The sequence below is a fragment of the Chenopodium album genome, chromosome 2 (genome assembly GCF_948465745.1).
Source record: "Chenopodium album chromosome 2, dcCheAlbu1.1, whole genome shotgun sequence".
In the NCBI taxonomy this organism is placed as follows: Eukaryota; Viridiplantae; Streptophyta; class Magnoliopsida; order Caryophyllales; family Amaranthaceae; genus Chenopodium; species Chenopodium album.
In genome coordinates, this window is record NC_137835.1 from 52,028,115 (window position 1) to 52,048,385 (window position 20,271).

The window sequence follows — 20,271 nt, forward strand, 5'->3', positions numbered from 1 at the left end:
AGTCAAACACATTTAAAGAAGCGTTTTGAATCAAATGAAAGTCAAACACATTCAAACAAATCTTTTAAAATCAAATAAAAGTCAAACACATTCAAACATATCTTTTTTGAATCAAATGAAAGTCAAACACATACAAACATTGGTTTTGAATCAAATGAAAGTCAAACACGTTCAAACAAAGCTTTTTGAATCAAATGAAAGTCAAATACATTCAAAAAATTCTTTTCGAATCGTAAAAAAACTAAAACACATTAAAACAAAAATTTTTATATCAAATGAAAGTCAAACACATTCAAACATTGCCTTTTGAATAAAATGAAAGTCAAACACATTCAAACAAATCTTTTTGATTCAAATGAAAGTCAAATACATTCAAGCAAAACTGTTTGAATCTAATTAAAGTCAAACACAACCAAACAATTCAAACAAAGCTTTTTGAATCAAAAGAAAGTCAAACACATTCAAACAAGCTTTTTGAATCAAATGAAACACATTCAATCAAATCTTTCAAAATCAAATTAAAGTCTAACACATTCAAACATAGCTTTTTAAATCAAATGAAAGTCAAACATATTCAAATAAAGCTTTTTGAATCAAATGAAAGTCAAACACGTTCAAACAAAGCTTTTAGAATCAAATGAAAGTCAAATACATTTAAACAATTCATTTTAAATCAAAAAAAAGAAAAACACATTCTAACAAATCTTTTTGAATCAAAAGAAAGTCAAACACATTCATACAAAGCTTTTTAAATCAAATGAAAGTTAAACACATTCAAACAAAGCTTTTTGAATCAAATGAAAGTCAAACACACTCAAACAAAGCTTTTTAAATCAAATGAAAGTTAAACACATTCAAACAAATCTTTTTAGATAGAAATACAGTCAAACACATTCAAACAAAGCTTTAAGAATCAAAAGAAAGTCAAACACATTCTAACAATTCTTTTTGAATAAAAAAAAAGTAAAACATATTTAAACAAAGTTTTTTTAATCAAAAGAAAGTCAAACACATTTAAACAAAGATTTTTGAATTAAATGAAAGTCAAACACATTGAAACAAATATTTATAAATCATATTAAAGTCAAACACATTCAAACATAGCTTTTTGAATCATATGAAAATTAAACACATTCAAACAAAGCTTTGTGAATCAAATGAAAGTCAAACACATTCAAATAAATCTTTTTGAATCGAAATAAAGTCAAACATATTCAAACAAAGCATTTTGAATCAAATGAAAGTCAAACACATTCAAATAAAGCTTTTTGAATCAAATGAAAGTTAAACAGTTCAAAAATAGCTTTTTGAATCAAATGAAAGTCAAACACATTCAAACAAAGCTTTTTGAATCAAATGAAAGTCAAATACATTTAAACAAAGCTTTTGAATCAAATGAAAGTAAAACACATTCAAACAAAGCATTTTGAATCAAATGAAAGTCAAACACATTCAAATAAATCTTTTTGAATCGAAATAAAGTCAAACACATTCAAACAAAGCTTTTTGAATCAAATGAAAGTCAAACACATTCACACATAGCTTTTTGTATCAAATGAAAGTCAAACACACTCAAACACAGCTTTTTGAATCAAATGAAAGTCCAACACATTCAAATAAATCTTTTTAGATCGAAATAAAGTCAAACACATTAATAAAAAGCTTTAAGAACAAAAGAAAGTCAAACACTTTCTAACAATTCTTTTTGAATCAAATAAAAGTCAAACACATTCAAATAAATCTTTTTGAATCGAAATAAAGTCAAACACATTCAAACAAAGATTTTTGAATCAAATGAAAGTCAAACCCATTCAAACACAGGTTTTTGAATCAAATGAAAGTTAAGTACATTCAACCAATTCTTTTTGAATCGAAATAAAGTAAAACAAATTCAAACAATGCTTTTTGAATTAAAAAAAAAGTCAAACACATTCAAAGAAGCGTTTTGAATCAAATGAAAGTCAAACACATTCAAACAAATCTTTCAAAATCAAATGAAAGTCAAACACATTCAAACATATCTTTTTTGAATAAAATGAAAGTCAAACACATACTAACAATGGTTTTAAATCAAATGAAAGTCAAACACGTTCAAACAAAGCTTTTTGAATCAAACGAAAGTCAAATACATTTAAACAAAGCTTTTGAATCAAATGAAAGTAAAACACATTCAAACAAAGCATTTTGAATCAAATGAAAGTCAAACACATTCAAATAAATCTTTTTGAATCGAAATAAAGTCAAACACATTCAAACAAAGCTTTTTGAATCAAATGAAAGTCAAACACATTCACACATAGCTTTTTGTATCAAATGAAAGTCAAACACACTCAAACACAGCTATTTGAATCAAATGAAAGTCCAACACATTCAAATAAATCTTTTTAGATCGAAATAAAGTCAAACACATTAATAAAAAGCTTTAAGAACAAAAGAAAGTCAAACACTTTCTAACAATTCTTTTTGAATCAAATAAAAGTCAAACACATTCAAATAAACCTTTTTGAATCGAAATAAAGTCAAACACATTCAAACAAAGCTTTCTGAATCAAATGAAAGTCAAACCCATTCAAACACAGGTTTTTGAATCAAATGAAAGTTAAGTACATTCAACCAATTCTTTTTGAATCGAAATAAAGTAAAACAAATTCAAACAATGCTTTTTGAATTAAAAAAAAGTTAAACACATTCAAAGAAGCGTTTTGAATCAAATGAAAGTCAAACACATTCAAACAAATCTTTCAAAATCAAATAAAAGTCAAACACATTCAAACATATCTTTTTTAAATAAAATGAAAGTCAAACACATACTAACAATGGTTTTGAATCAAATGAAAGTCAAACACGTTCAAACAAAGCTTTTTGAATCAAATGAAAGTCAAATATATTCAAACAATTCTTTTCGATTCGTAAAAAAACTAAAACACATTAAAACAAAAATTTTTGAATCAAAAGAAAGTCAAACACATTCAAACAAAGTTTTTTTGAATAAAATGAAAGTCAAACACATTCAAACATCGCCTTTTAAATCAAATGAAAGTCAAACACATTCAAACAAAGCTTTTTGAATCAAATGAAAGTCAAACACAATCAAACAATTCTTTTTGAATCGAAATAAAGTAAAACAAATTCAAACAAAGCTTTTTGAATCAAAAGAAAGTCAAACACATTCAAACAATCTTTTTGAATCAAATGAAAGTCAAACACATTCAAACAAATCTTTCAAAATCAAATGAAAGTCTAACACATTCAAACATAGCTTTTTAAATCAAATGAAAGTTGAACATATTCAAATAAAGCTTTTTGAATCAAATGAAAGTCAAACACATTCAAATAAAGCTTTTTGAATAAAACGAAAGTTAAACACATTCAAACAATTCTTTTCGAATCGAAATAAAGTAAAACAAATTCAAACAAAGCTTTTTGAATAAAAAAAAGCCAAACACATTCAAAGAAGCGTTTTGAATCAAATGAAAGTCAAACACATTCAAACAAATCTTTCAAAATCAAATGAAAGTCAAACACATTCAAACATATCTTTTTTTAATCAAATGAAAGTCAAACACATACAAACAATGGTTTTGAATCAAATGAAAGTCAAACACGTTCAAACAAAGCTTTTTGAATCAAATGAAAGTCAAATACATTCAAATAATTCTTTTTGAATCGAAAAAAACTAAAACACATTAAAACAAAGCCTTTTGAATTAAAGGAAATTCAAACACATCCAAACAAAGCTTTTTGAATGAAATGAAAGTCAAACACATTCAAACAAATCTTTTTAAATCAAATGAAAGTCAAACACATTTTAACATAGCTTTTTGAATCAAATGAAAGTCAAACACATTCAAACAAAGCTTTTTGAATCAAATGATAGTCAAATACATTAAAACAAAGCTTTTTGAATCAAATGAAAGTCAAACACATTCAAACAAAGCTTTTTGAATCAAATGAAAGTCAAATACATTCAAACAAAACTTTTTGAATCTAATGAAAGTCTAACACAATCAAACAATTCTTTTTGAATCGAAATAAAGTAAAACAAATTCAAACAAAGCTTTTTGAATCAAAAGAAAGTCAAACACATTCAAACAAGCTTTTTGAATCAAATGAAAGTCAAACACATTCAAACAAATCTTTCAAAATCAAATTAAAGTCTAACACATTCAAACATAGCTTTTTAAATCAAATGAAAGTTAAACATATTCAAATAAAGATTTTTGAATCAAATAAAAGTCAAACACGTTCAAACAAAGCTTTTAGAATCAAACGAAAGTCAAATACATTTAAACAATTCATTTTAAATCGAAAAAAAGTAAAACACATTCTAACAAATCTTTTTGAATCAAAAGAATGTCAAACACATTCAAACAAAGCTTTTTGAATCAAATGAAAGTAAAACACATTCAAACATAGCTTTTTGAATCAAATGAAAGTCAAACACACTCAAACAAAGCTTTTTAAATCAAATGAAAGTTAAACACATTCAAACAAAGATTTTTGAATCAAATGAAAGTCAAACACACTCAAATAAAGCTTTTTAAATCAAATGAAAGTTAAACACATTCAAACAAATCTTTTTAGATCGAAATACAGTCAAACACATTCAAATAAAGTTTTAAGAATCAAAAGAAAGTCAAACACATTCTAACAATTCTTTTTGAATAAAAAAAAAGTAAAACATATTCAAACAAAGTTTTTTTTAATCAAAAGAAAGTCAAACACATTTAGATAAAGATTTTTAAATCAAAAGAAAGTCAAACACATTCAAATAAAGCTTTTTGAATAAAATGAAAGTCAAATACATTCAAACAATTCTTTTCTAATCGTAAAAAAAAGTAAACACATTAAAACAAAAATGTTTGAATCAAAAGAAAGTCAAACACATTCAAACAAAGTTTTTTTGAATCAAATGAAAGCCAAACACATTCAAACAAATATTTTTAAATCAAATGAAAGTCAAACACATTCAAACATAGCATTTTGAATCAAATGAAAGTCAAACACATTCAACCAAAGCTTTTTGAATCAAATGATAGTCAAATACATTCAAACAAAGCTTTTTAAATCAATATAAGTCACACACAATCAAACAATTCTTTTTGAATCGAAATAAAGTAAAACTAATTTAAACAAAGCTGTTTGAATCAAAAGAAAGTCAAACACATTCAAACAAGCTTTTTGAATCAAATGAAAGTCAAACACATTTAAACAAATCTTTCAAAATCAAATAAAAGTCAAACACATTCAAACATAGCTTTTTAAATCAAATGAAAGTCAAACATATTCAAATAAAGCTTTTTGAAACAAATGAAACTCAAACACGTTCAAACATAGCTTTTAGAATCAAATGAAAGTCAAATACATTCAAACAATTCTTTTTAAATAGAAAAAAAGTAAAACACATTCAAACATAGCTTTTTGAATCAAATGAAAGTCAAACACACTCAAACAAAGATTTTTAAATCAAATGAAAAATTAACACATTCAAACAAAGCTTTTTGAATCAAATGAAAGTCAAACACACTCTAACAAAGCTTTTTAAATCAAATGACAGTTAAACACATTCAAACAAATCTTTTTAGATCGAAATAAAGTCAAACACATTAAAAAAATCTTTAAGAACAAAAGAAAGTCAAACACATTCTAACAATTCTTTTTGAATCAAATAAAAGTCAAACAAATTCAAATAAATCTTTTTGAATCGAAATAAAGTCAAACTCATTCAAACAAAGCTTTTTGAATCAAATGAAAGTCAAACACATTCAAACACAGGTTTTTGAATCAAATGAAAGTTAAGCACATTCAACCAATTCTTTTTGAATCGAAATAAAGTAAAACAAATTCAAACAAAGCTTTTTGAATTAAAAAAAAGTCAAACACATTCAAAGAAGCGTTTTAAATCAAATGAAAGTCAAACACATTCAAACAAATCTTTCAAAATCAAATGAAAGTCAAATACATTCAAACATATCTTTTTGAATCAAATGAAAGTCAAACACATACTAACAATGGTTTTGAATCAAATGAAAGTCAAACACGTTCAAATAAAGCTTTTTGAATCAAATGAAAGTCAAATACATTTAAACAATTCTTTTCGAATCGTAAAAAAAGTAAAACACATTAAAACAAAAATTTTTAAATCAAATGAAAGTCAAACACATTCAAACAATGTTTTTTTGAATCAAATGAAAGTCAAACACATTCAAACATAGCCTTTTGAATCAAATAAAAGTAAAACACATTCAAACAAAGCTTTTTGAATCAAATGAAAGTCAAATACATTCAAAGAAAGCTTTTTGAATATGATGAAAGTCAAACACAATCAAACCATTCTTTTAGAATCAAAATAAAGTAAAACAAATTCAAACAAAGCTTGTTGAATCAAAAGGAAGTCAAACACATTCAAACGAGCTTTTTAAATCAAATGAAAGTCAAACACATTCAAACAAAGCATTTTGAATCCAATGAAATTCAAACACATTCAAACATAGCTTTTTGAATCAAATGAAAGTCAAACACATTCAAACAAAGCATTTTGAATCCAATGAAATTCAAACACATTCAAACATAGCTTTTTGAATCAAATGAAAGTTAAACACACTCAAACAAAGCTTTTTAAATCAAATTAAAGTTAAAAAAATTCAAACAAATCTTTTTAGATCGAAATACAGTCAATTACATTAAAACAAATCTTTAAGAATCAAAAGAAAGTTAAACACATTCTAACAATTCTTTTTGAATAAAAAAAAAGTAAAACATATTCAAACAAAGTTTTTTTAATCAAAAGAAAGTCAAACACATTTAAACAGAGATTTTTGAATCAAATGAAAGTCAAACACATTCAAACAAATATTTATAAATCATATGAAAGTCAAACACATTCAAACAAAGCTTTTTGAATCAAATGAAAGTCAAACACGTTCAAACAAAGCTTTTGAATCAAATGAAAGTCAAATACATTCAAATAAAGCTTTTTGAATATAATGAAAGTCAAACACAATCAAACCATTCTTTTTGAATCAAAATAAAGTAAAACAAATTCAAACAAAGCTTTTTGAATCAAATGAAAGTTAAACACATTCAAACAAAGCTTTGTAAATCAAATAAAAGTAAAACACATTCAAATAAATCTTTTTGAAACGAAATAAAATAAAACACATTCAAACAAAGCTTTTTGAATCAAATGAAAGTTAAACACATTCAAACAATTCTTTTTGAATCGAATTAAAGTAAAACAATTTCAAACAAAGCTTTTTGAATAAAAAAAGTCAAACACATTTAAAGAAGCGTTTTGAATCAAATGAAAGTCAAACACATTCAAACAAATCTTTTAAAATCAAATAAAAGTCAAACACATTCAAACATATCTTTTTTGAATCAAATGAAAGTCAAACACATACAAACAATGGTTTTGAATCAAATAAAAGTCAAACACGTTCAAACAAAGCTTTTTGAATCAAATGAAAGTCAAATACATTCAAAAAATTCTTTTCGAATCGTAAAAAAACTAAAACACATTAAAACAAAAATTTTTATATCAAATGAAAGTCAAACACATTCAAACATTGCCTTTTGAATAAAATGAAAGTCAAACACATTCAAACAAATCTTTTTGATTCAAATGAAAGTCAAATACATTCAAACAAAACTGTTTGAATCTAATGAAAGTCAAACACAACCAAACAATTCTTTTTGATTCGAAATAAAGTAAACAAATTCGAACAAAGCTTTTTGAATCAAAAGAAAGTCAAACACATTCAAACAAGCTTTTTGAATCAAATGAAAGTCAAACACATTCAAACAAATCTTTCAAAATCAAATTAAAGTCTAACACATTCAAACATAGCTTTTTAAATCAAATGAAAGTCAAACATATTTAAATAAAGCTTTTTGAATCAAATGAAAGTCAAACACGTTCAAACAAAGCTTTTAGAATCAAATGAAAGTCAAATACATTTAAACAATTCATTTTAAATCAAAAAAAAAGAAAAACACATTCTTACAAATCTTTTTGAATCAAAAGAAAGTCAAACACATTCATACAAAGCTTTTTAAATCAAATGAAAGTTAAACACATTCAAACAAAGCTTTTTGAATCAAATGAAAGTCAAAAACACTCAAACAAAGCTTTTTAAATCAAATAAAAGTTAAACACATTCAAACAAATCTTTTTAGATAGAAATACAGTCAAACACATTCAAACAAAGCTTTAAGAATCAAAAGAAAGTCAAACACATTCTAACAATTCTTTTTGAATAAAAAAAAAGTAAAACATATTTAAACAAAGTTTTTTTAATCAAAAGAAAGTCAAACACATTTAAACAAAGATTTTTGAATTAAATGAAAGTCAAACACATTGAAACAAATATTTATAAATCATATTAAAGTCAAACACATTCAAACATAGCTTTTTGAATCATATGAAAGTTAAACGCATTCAAACAAAGCTTTGTGAATCAAATGAAAGTCAAACACATTCAAATAAATCTTTTTGAATCGAAATAAAGTCAAACATATTCAAACAAAGCATTTTGAATCAAATGAAAGTCAAACACATTCAAATAAAGCTTTTTGAATCAAATGAAAGTTAAACAGTTTAAAAATAGCTTTTTGAATCAAATGAAAGTCAAACATATTCAAACAAAGCTTTTTGAATCAAATGAAAGTCAAATACATTTAAACAAAGCACTTTGAATCAAATGAAAGTCAAACACAATCAAATAAATCTTTTTGAATCGAAAAAAAGTCAAACACATTCAAACAAAGCTTTTTGAATCAAATGAAAGTCAAACACATTCACACATAGCTTTTTGTATCAAATGAAAGTCAAACACACTCAAACACAGCTTTTTGAATCAAATGAAAGTCCAACACATTCAAATAAATCTTTTTAGATCGAAATAAAGTCAAACACATTAATAAAAAGCTTTAAGAACAAAAGAAAGTCAAACACTTTCTAACAATTCTTTTTGAATCAAATAAAAGTCAAACACATTCAAATAAATCTTTTTGAATCGAAATAAAGTCAAACACATTCAAACAAAGATTTTTGAATCAAATGAAAGTCAAACCCATTCAAACACAGGTTTTTGAATCAAATGAAAGTTAAGTACATTCAACCAATTCTTTTTGAATCGAAATAAAGTAAAACAAATTCAAACAATGCTTTTTGAATTAAAAAAAAGTCAAACACATTCAAAGAAGCGTTTTGAATCAAATGAAAGTCAAACACATTCAAACAAATCTTTCAAAATCAAATGAAAGTCAAACACATTCAAACATATCTTTTTTGAATAAAATGAAAGTCAAACACATACTAACAATGGTTTTAAATCAAATGAAAGTCAAACACGTTCAAACAAAGCTTTTTGAATCAAATGAAAGTCAAATACATTTAAACAAAGCTTTTGAATCAAATGAAAGTAAAACACATTCAAACAAAGCATTTTGAATCAAATGAAAGTCAAACACATTCAAATAAATCTTTTTGAATCGAAATAAAGTCAAACACATTCAAACAATGCTTTTTGAATCAAATGAAAGTCAAACGCATGTAAACATAGCTTTTTGAATCAAATGAAAGTTAAACACATTCAACCAATTCTTTTTGAATGGAAATAAAGTAAAACAAATTCAAACAAAGCTTTTTGAATTAAAAAAAAGTCAAACACATTCAAAGAAGCGTTTTGAATCAAACGAAAGTCAAACACATTCAAACAAAGCTTTTTGAATCAAATGAAAGTCAAATACATTCAAATAAAATTTTTGAATCTAATGAAAGTCAAACACAATCAAACAATTCTTTTTGAATCGAAATAAAGTAAAACAAATTCAAACAAAGCTTTTTGAATCAAAGAAAGTTAAACACATTCAAACAAGCTTTTTGAATCAAATGAAAGTCAAACACATTCAAACAAATCTTTCAAAATCAAATTAAAGTCTAACACATTCAAACATAGCTTTTTAAATCAAATGAAAGTTCAACATATTCAAATAAAGCTTTTTGAATCAAATAAAAGTCAAACACGTTCAAACAAAGCTTTTAGAATCAAACGAAAGTCAAATACATTTAAACAATTCATTTTAAATCGAAAAAAAGTAAAACACATTCTAACAAATCTTTTTGAATCAAAAGAATGTCAAACACATTCAAACAAAGCTTTTTGAATCAAATGAAAGTCAAACACATTCAAACATAGCTTTTTGAATCAAATGAAAGTCAAACATATTCAAATTAAGCTTTTTGAATCAAATAAAAGTCAAACACGTTCAAACAAAGTTTTTAGAATCAAATAAAAGTCAAATACATTTAAACAATTCATTTTAAAACGAAAAAAAGTAAAACACATTCTAAAAAATCTTTTTGAATCAAAAGATAGTCAAACACATTCAAACAAAGCTTTTTGAATCAAATGAAAGTCAAACACATTCAAACATAGCTTTTTGAATCAAATGAAAGTCAAACACACTCAAACAAAGATTTTTAAATCAAATGAAAAATTAACACATTCAAACAAAGCTTTTTGAATCAAATGAAAGTCAAACACACTCTAACAAAGCTTTTTAAATCAAATGACAGTTAAACACATTCAAACAAATCTTTTTAGATCGAAATACAGTAAAACACATTCAAACAAAGCTTTAAGAATCAAAAGAAAGTCAAACACATTCTAACAATTCTTTTTGAATAAAAAAAAGTAAAACATATTCAAACAAAGTTTTTTTAATCAAAAGAAAGTCAAACACATTTAAACAATGATTTTTGAATTAAATGAAAGTCAAACACATTCAAACAAATATTTATAAATCATATGAAAGGCAAACACATTCAAACATAGCTTTTTGAATAATATGAACGTTAAACACATTCAAACAAAGCTTTGTGAATAAAATGAAAGTCAAACACATTCAAATAAATCTTTTTGAATCGAAATAAAGTCAAACATATTCAAACAAAGCGTTTTGAATCAAATGAAAGTCAAACACATTCAAATAAAGTTTTTTGAATCAAATGAAAGTTACACAGTTCATAAATAGCTTTTTGAATCACATGAAAGTCAAACACATTGAAACAAATATTTATAAATCATATGAAAGTCAAACACATTCAAACATAGCTTTTTGAATCAAATGAAAGTTAAACACATTCAAACAAAGCTTTTTGAATCAAAGGAAAGTCAAACACATTCAAATAAATCTTTTTTAATCGAAATAAAGTCAAACACATTCAAACAAAGCTTTTTGAATCAAATAAAAGTCAAACACATTCAAACAAAGCTTTTTGAATCAAACGAAAGTTAAACACATTCAAACAATTCTTTTTGAATCGAAATAAAGTAAAACAAATTCAAACAAAGCTTTTTTAATAAAAAAAAGCCAAACACATTCAAAGAAGCGTTTTGAATCAAATGAAAGTCATACACAATCAAACAAATCTTTCAAAATCAAATGAAAGTCAAACACATTCAAACATATCTTTTTTGAATCAAATGAAAGTCAAACACATACAAACAATGGTTTTGAATCAAATGAAAGTGAAACACGTTCAAACAAAGCTTTTTGAATCAAATGAAAGTCAAATACATTCAAACAATTCTTTTCGAATCGTAAAAAAACTAAAACACATTAAAACAAAAATTTTTGAATCAAAAGAAAGTCAAACACATTCAAACAAAGTTTTTTTGAATAAAATGAAAGTCAAACACATTCAAACAAAGCTTTTTGAATCAAATGAAAGTCAAATACATTCAAACAAAACTTTTTGAATTTAATGAAAGTCAAACACAATCAAACAATTCTTTTTGAATCGAAATAAATTAAAACAAGTTCAAACAAAGCTTTTTGAATCAAAAGAAAGTCAAACACATTCAAACAAGCTTTTTGAATCAAATGAAAGTCAAACACATATAAACAAATCTTTCAAAATCAAATTAAAGTCTAACACATTCAAACATAGCTTTTTAAATCAAATGAAAGTCAAACATATTCAAATAAAGCTTTTTGAATCAAATGAAATTCAAACACGTTCAAACAAAGCTTTTACAATCAAATGAAAGTTAAATACATTTAAACAATTCATTTTAAATCAAAAAAAGTAAAACACATTCTAACAAATCTTTTTGAATCAAAAGAAAGTCAAACACATTCAAACAAAGCTTTTTGAATCAAATGAAAGTCAAACACATTCAAACAAAGCTTTTTGAATTAAATGAAAGTCAAACACACTCAAATAAAGCTTTTTAAATCAAATGAAAGTTAAACACATTCAAACAAAGCTTTTTGAATCAAATGAAAGTCAAACACACTCAAACAAAGCTTTTTAAATCAAATGAAAGTTAAACACATTCAAACAAATCTTTTTAGATCGAAATACAGTCAAACACATTCAAACAAAGCTTTAAGAATCAAACGAAAGTCAAACACATTCTAACAAAGGTTTTTGAATCAAATGAAAGTTAAACACATTCAAACAAATATTTATAAATCATATGAAAGTTAAACACATTCAAACATAGCTTTTTGAATCATATGAAAGTTTAACACATTCTAACAAAGTTTTGTGAATCAAATGAAAGTCAAACACATTCAAATAAATCTTTTTGAATCAAAATAAAGTCAAACATATTCAAATAAAGCTTTTTGAATCAAATGAAAGTCAAACACATTCAAATAAAGCTTTTTGAATCAAATGAAAGTTAAACAGTTCAAAAATAGCTTTTTAAATCAAATGAAAGTCAAACACATTCAAACAAAGCTTTTTGAGTCAAATGAAAGTGAAATACATTTAAACAAAGCTTTTGAATCAAATGAAAGTCAAACACATTCAAACAAAGATTTTTGAATCAAATGAAAGTCAAACACATTCAAATAAATCTTTTTGAATCGAAATAAAGTCAAACACATTCAAACAAAGGTTTTTGAATCAAATGAAAGTCAAACACATTCAAACATAGCTTTTTGAATCAAATGAAAGTTAAACACATTCAAACAATTCTTTTTGAATCGAAATAAAGTAAAACAAATTCAAACAAAACTTTTTGAATTAAAAAAAAGTCAAACTCATTCAAAGAAGCGTTTTGAATTAAATGAAAGTAAAACACATTCAAACAAATCTTTCAAAATCAAATGAAAGTCAAACACATTCAAACATATCTTTTTGAATCAAATGAAAGTCAAACACATATAAACAATGGTTTTGAATCTAATGAAAGTCAAACACGTTCAAATAAAGCTTATTGAATCAAATGAAAGTCAAATACATTCAAACAATTCTTTTCGAATCGTAAAAAAAGTAAAACACATTAAAATAAAAATTTTTGAATCAAAAGAAAGTCAAACACATTCAAACAAAGTTTTTTTGAATCAAATGAAAGTCAAACACATTCAAAGAAAGCTTTTTGAATCAAATGAAAGTCAAATACATTCAAACAAAACTTTTTGAATCTAATGAAAGTCAAAAACAATCGAACAATTCTTTTTGAATCGAAATAAAGTAAAACAAATTCAAACAAAGTTTTTTGAATCAAATGAAAGTCAAACACATTCAAATAAAGCTTTTTGAATCAAATGAAAGTTAAACAGTTCAAAAATAGCTTTTTTAATCAAATGAAAGTCAAACACATTCAAACAAAGCTTTTTTAATAAAATGAAAGTCAAATACATTTAAACAAAGCTTTTGAATCAAATGAAAGTTAATAACATTCAAACAAATCTTTTTGAATCAAATGAAAGTCAAACACATTCAAATAAATCTTTTTGAATCGAAATAAAGTCAAACACATTCAAACAAAGCTTTTTGAATCAAATAAAAGTTAAACACATTCAAACATAGCTTTTTGAATCAAATGAAAGTTAAACACATTCAACCAATTCTTTTTGAATCGAATTAAAGTGAAACAAATTCAAACAAAGCTTTTTGAATAACAAAAAGTCAAACCCATTTAAAGAAGCGTTTTGAATCAAATAAAAGTCAAACACATTCAAACAAATCTTTTAAAATAAAATGAAAGTCAAACACATTCAAACATATCTTTTTTGAATCAAATGAAAGTCAAACACATACAAACAATGGTTTTGAATCAAATGAAAGCCAAACACGTTCAAACAAAGCTTTTTGAATCAAATGAAAGTCAAACACATTCAAAAAATTCTTTTCGAATCGTAAAAAAACTAAAACACATTAAAACAAAAATTTTTGAATTAAAAGAAAGTCAAACACATTCAAACAAAGTTTTTTTGAATCAAATGAAAGTCAAACACATTCAAACATTGCCTTTTATATAAAATGAAAGTCAAACACATTCAAACAAAGCTTTTTGATTCAAATGAAAGTCAAATACATTCAAACAAAACTGTTTGAATCTAATGAAAGTCAAACACAACCAAACAATTCTTTTTGAATCGAAATAAAGTAAAACAAATTCAACTAAAGCTTTTTGAATCAAAAGAAAGTCAAACACATTCAAACAAGCTTTTTAAATCAAATAAAAGTCAAACACATTTAAACAAATCTTTTAAAATCAAATTAAAGTCTAACACATTCAAACATAGCTTTTAAAATCAAATAAAAGTCAAACATATTCAAATAAAGCTTTTTGAATCAAATGAAACTCAAACACGTTCAAACAAAGCTTTTAGAATCAAATGGAAGTCAAATACATTTAAACAATTCATTTTAAATCGAAAAAAAGTAAACCACATTCTAACAAATCTTTTTGAATCAAAAGAAAGTCAAACACATTCATACAAAGCTTTTTGAATTAAATGAAAGTTAAACACATTCAAACATAGCTTTTTGTATCAAATGAAAGTCAAACACACTCAAATAAAGCTTTTTAAATCAAATGAAAGTTAAACACATTCAAACAAAGCTTTTTTAATCAAAAGAAAGTCAAACACATTCAAACAAGCTTTTTGAATCAAATGAAAGTCAAACACATTCAAACAAATCTTTCAAAATCAAATTAAAGTCTAACACATTCAAACATAGCTTTTTAAATCAAATGAAAGTGAAACATATTCAAATAAAGCTTTTTGAATCAAATGAAAGTCAAACAAGTTCAAACAAAGCTTTTAGAATCAAATGAAAGTCAAATACATTTAAACAATTCATTTTAAATCGAAAAAAAGTAAAACACATTCTAACAAATCTTTTTGAATCAAAAGAAAGTCAAACACATTCAAACAAAGCTTTTTGAATCAAATGAAAGTCAAACACATTCAAACATAGCTTTTTGAATCAAATGAAAGTCAAACACACCCAAACAAAGCTTTTTATAACAAATGAAAGTAAAACACATTCAAACAAAGCTTTTTGAATCAAATGAATGTCAAACACACTCAAACAAAGCTTTTTAAATCAAATGAAAGTTAAACACATTCAAACAAATCTTTTTAGATCGAAATACAGTAAAAACACATTCAAACAAAGCTTTAAGAATCAAAAGAAAGTCAAACACATTCTAACAAATCTTTTTGAATAAAAAAAAAGTAAAACATATTTAAACAAATTTTTTTAATCAAAAGAAAGTCAAACACATTTAAACAAAGATTTTTGAATTAAATGAAAGTCAAACACATTCAAACAAATATTTATAAATCATATGAAAGTCAAACACATTCAAACATAGCTTTTTGAATCATATGAAAGTTAAACACATTCAAACAAAGCTTTGTGAATCAAAAGAAAGTCAAACACATTCAAATAAATCTTTTTGAATCGAAATAAAGTCAAACATATTCAAACAAAGCATTTTGAATCAAATGAAAGTCAAACAAATTCAAATAAAGCTTTTTGAATCAGATGAAAGTTAATCAGTTCAAAAATAGCTTTTTGAATCAAAAGAAAGTCAAACACATTCAAACAAAGCTTTTTGAATCAATTGATAGTCAAATACATTTAAACAAAGCTTTTGAATCAAATGAAAGTAAAACACATTCAAACAAAGCTTTTTGAATCAAATAAAAGTCAAACACATTCAAATAAATCTTTTTGAATCGAAATAAAGTCAAACACATTCAAACAAAGCTTTTTGAAACAAATGAAAGTCAAACACATTCAAACATAGCTTTTTGAATCAAATGAAAGTTAAACATAATCAAACAGTTCTTTTTGAATCGAAATAAAGTAAAACAAAATCAAACAAAGCTTTTTGAATCAAAAGAAAGTCAAACACATTCAAACAAGCTTTTATAATCAAATGAGAGCCAAACACATTCAAACATATCATTTAAAATAAAATAAAAGTCAAACACATTAAAACATAGCTTTTTAAATCAAATGAAAGTCAAACATATTCAAATAAAGCTTTTTGAATCAAATAAAAGTCAAACACGTTCTAACAAAGCTTTTAGAATCAAATGAAAGTCAAATACATTCAAACAATTCTTTTTAAATCGAAAAAAAGTAAAACACATTCTAACAAAGCTTTTTGAATCAAAAGAAAGTCAAACACATTCAAACAAAGCTTTTTGAATCAAATGAAAGTCAAACACATTTAAACAAATCTTTTTAAATCAAATGTAAGTCAAACACATTTTAACATAGCTTTTTGAATCAATTGAAAGTCAAACACATTCAAACAAAGCTTTTTGAATCAAATGATAGTCAAATACATTGAAACAAAGCTTTTTGAATCTAATGAAAGTCACACACAATCAAACAATTCTTTTTGAATCGAAATAAAGTAAAACTAATTTAAACAAAGCTTTTTGAATTAAAAGAAAGTCAAACACATTCAAACAAGCTTTTTGAATCAAATGAAAGTCAAATTCATTCAAACATAGCTTTTTAAATCAAATGAAAGTCAAACATATTCAAATAAAGCTTTTTGAAACAAATGAAACTCAAACACGTTCAAACAAAGCTTTTAGAATTAAATGAAAGTCAAATACATTCAAACAATTCTTTTTAAATCGAAAAAAAGTAAAACACATTCTAACAAAGCTTTTTGAATCAAAAGAAAGTCAAACACATTCAAACAAAGCTTTTTTAATTAAATGAAAGTCAAACACATTCACACATAGCTTTTTGTATCAAATGAAAGTCAAACACACTCAAACACAACTTTTTGAATAAAAAGAAAGTCAAACACATTCAAATAAATATTTTTAGATCGAAATACAGTCAAACACATTCAAAAAAGGCTTTAAGAAAAAAAGAAAGTCAAACACATTCTAACAATTCTTTTTGAATCAAATGAAAGTCAAACACATTTAAACAAATATTTTTGAAACAAATGAAAGTCAAACACATTCAAACAAATATTTATAAATCATATGAAAGTCAAACACATTCAAACATAGCTTTTTGAATCAAATGAAAGTTAAACACATTCAAACAAAGCTTTATGAATCGAAATAAAGTAAAACAAATTCAAACAAAGCTTTTTGAATAAAAAAAAGGCAAACACATTCAAAGAAGCGTTTTGAATCAAATGAAAGTCAAACACATTCAAACAAAGCTTTGCGAATGAAATTAAAGTCAAACACAATCAAATAAATCTTTTTGAATCAAAAGAAAGTAAAAAAAAGTCAAACACAATTCAAACAATTCTTTTTAAATCGAAAAAAAGTAAATCACATTCAAACAAAGTTTATTGAATCATAAGAAAGTCAAACACATTCAAACAAAGATTTTTGTTTCAGATAAAAGTCAAACACATTCAAAAAAATCTTTTTAAATTAAATGAAAGTAAAACACATTCAAAAATAGCTTTTTGAGTCAAATGAAAGTCAAACACATTCAAACAAAGCTTTTTGAATCTAATGAAAGTCAAACACATTCAAACAATTCTTTTTGAATCGAAATAAAGTAAAAAAAATTCAAACAAAGCTTTTTGAATCAAAAGAAAGTAAAACACATTCAAACAAGCTTTTTGAATCAAATGAAAGTCAAACACATTCAAACAAATCTTCCAAAATCAAATGAAAGTCAAACACATTCAAACATAGCCTTTTGAATCAAATAAAAGTCAAACACATTCAAACAAAGCTTTTTGAATCAAATGAAAGTCAAACACGTTCAAACAAAGCTTTTTGAATCAAATGAAAGTAAAATAAATTCAAACAATTCTTTTTGAATCGAAAAAAAGTAAAACACATTCAAACAAAGCTTTTTGAATCAAATGAAAGTCAAACACATTCTAACAAATCTTTCAAAATCAAATGAAACTCAAACACAATCATACATAGCTTTTTGAATCAAATGAAAGTCAAACACATTCAAACAAAGATTTTTGAATCGAATGAAAGTCAAACATGTTCAAATAAAGCTTTTTGAATCAAATGAAAGTGAAATACATTTAAACAATTCTTTTTGAATTGAAAAAAAATAAAACACATTCAAACAAAGCTTTTTGAATCAAATGAAAGTCAAACACGTTCATATAAAGCTTTTTGAATCAAATGAAAGTCAAATACGTTTAAATAAAGCATTTTTAATCAAATGAAAGTTAAACACATTCAAACAAAGCTATTTGAGTCCAATGAAAGTCAAGCACATTAAAATAAATCTTTTTGAATCGAAATAAAGTCAAACACATTCAAACAAAGCTTTTTGAATCGAATGAAAGTCAAACACATTCAAACAAAACTTTTTGAATCAAATGAAATTTAAACACGTTCAAACAAATCTTTTTAAATCATATGAAAGTGAAACATATTCAAACATAGTTTTTTGAATCAAATGAAAGTCAAACACATTCAACCAATTCTTTTAGAATCGAAATAAAGCAAAACAAATTCAACAAAGCTTTTTGAATCAAATGAAAGTCAAACACATTCAAACAAAGCTTTTTGAATTAAAACAAAGTCAAACACATTTAATAAAATTTCTGAATCAAATAAAAGTCGAACCCATTCAAACAAATCTTTTTGAATCATATGAAAGTTAAACATATTCAAACATAGCTTTTTGAATCATATGAAAGTTAAACACATTCAACAAATTCTATTTGAATCGAAATAAAGTAAAACAAATTCAACAAAGCTTTATGAATAAAAAAAAGTCAAACACATTCAAACAAGCGTTTTGAATCAAATGAAAGTCAAACACATTCAAACAAATCTTTCAAAATCAAATGAAAGTCAATCACATTCAAACATATCTTTTTGAAACAAATGAAAGTCAAACACATTCAAACAAATCTTTTTAGATCGAAATACAGTCAAACACGTACAAACAAAGCTTTAAGTATCAAAAGAAAGTCAAACAGATTCTAATGATTCTTTTTGACTCGAAAAAAAAGTTAAACATATTCAAACAAAGTTTTTTTAATCAAAAGAAAGTCAAACACATTTAAACAAAGATTTTTGAATCAAATGAAAGTCAAACACATTCAAACAAATATTTATAAATCATATGAAAGTCAAACACATTCAAACATAGCTTTTTGAATCAAATGAAAGTTAAACACATTCAAACAAAGCTTTGTGAATCAAATGAAAATCAAACACATTCAAATAGATCTTTTTTAAACGAAATAAAGTAAAACACATTCAAACAAAGCTTTTTGAATCAAATGAAAGTCAAACACATTCAAGAAAAGCTTTTTGATTCAAATGAAAGTAAAACACATTCAAACATAGATTTTTAAATCAAATGAAAGTCAAACACCTTTAAACAAAGTTTTTCAAATCAAATGAAAGTTAAACAGTTCAAAAATAGCTTTTTGAATCAAATGAAAGTCAAACACATTCAAACAAAGCTTTTTGAATCAAATGAAAGTCAAACACATTTAAACAAAGCTTTTGAATCAAATGAAAGTAAAACACATTCAAACAAAGCACTTTGAATCAAATGAAAGTCAAACACAATCAAATAAATCTTTTTGAATCGAAAAAAAGTCAAACACATTCAAACAAAGCTTTTTGAATCAAATGAAAGTCAAACACATTCACACATAGCTTTTTGTATCAAATGAAAGTCAAACACACTCAAACACAGCTTTTTGAATCAAATGAAAGTCCAACACATTCAAATAAATCTTTTTAGATCGAAATAAAGTCAAACACATTAATAAAAAGCTTTAAGAACAAAAGAAAGTCAAACACTTTCTAACAATTCTTTTTGAATCAAATAAAAGTCAAACACATTCAAATAAATCTTTTTGAATCGAAATAAAGTCAAACACATTCAAACAAAGCTTTTTGAATCAAATGAAAGTCAAACCCATTCAAACACAGGTTTTTGAATCAAATGAAAGTTAAGTACATTCAACCAATTCTTTTTGAATCGAAATAAAGTAAAACAAATTCAAACAATGCTTT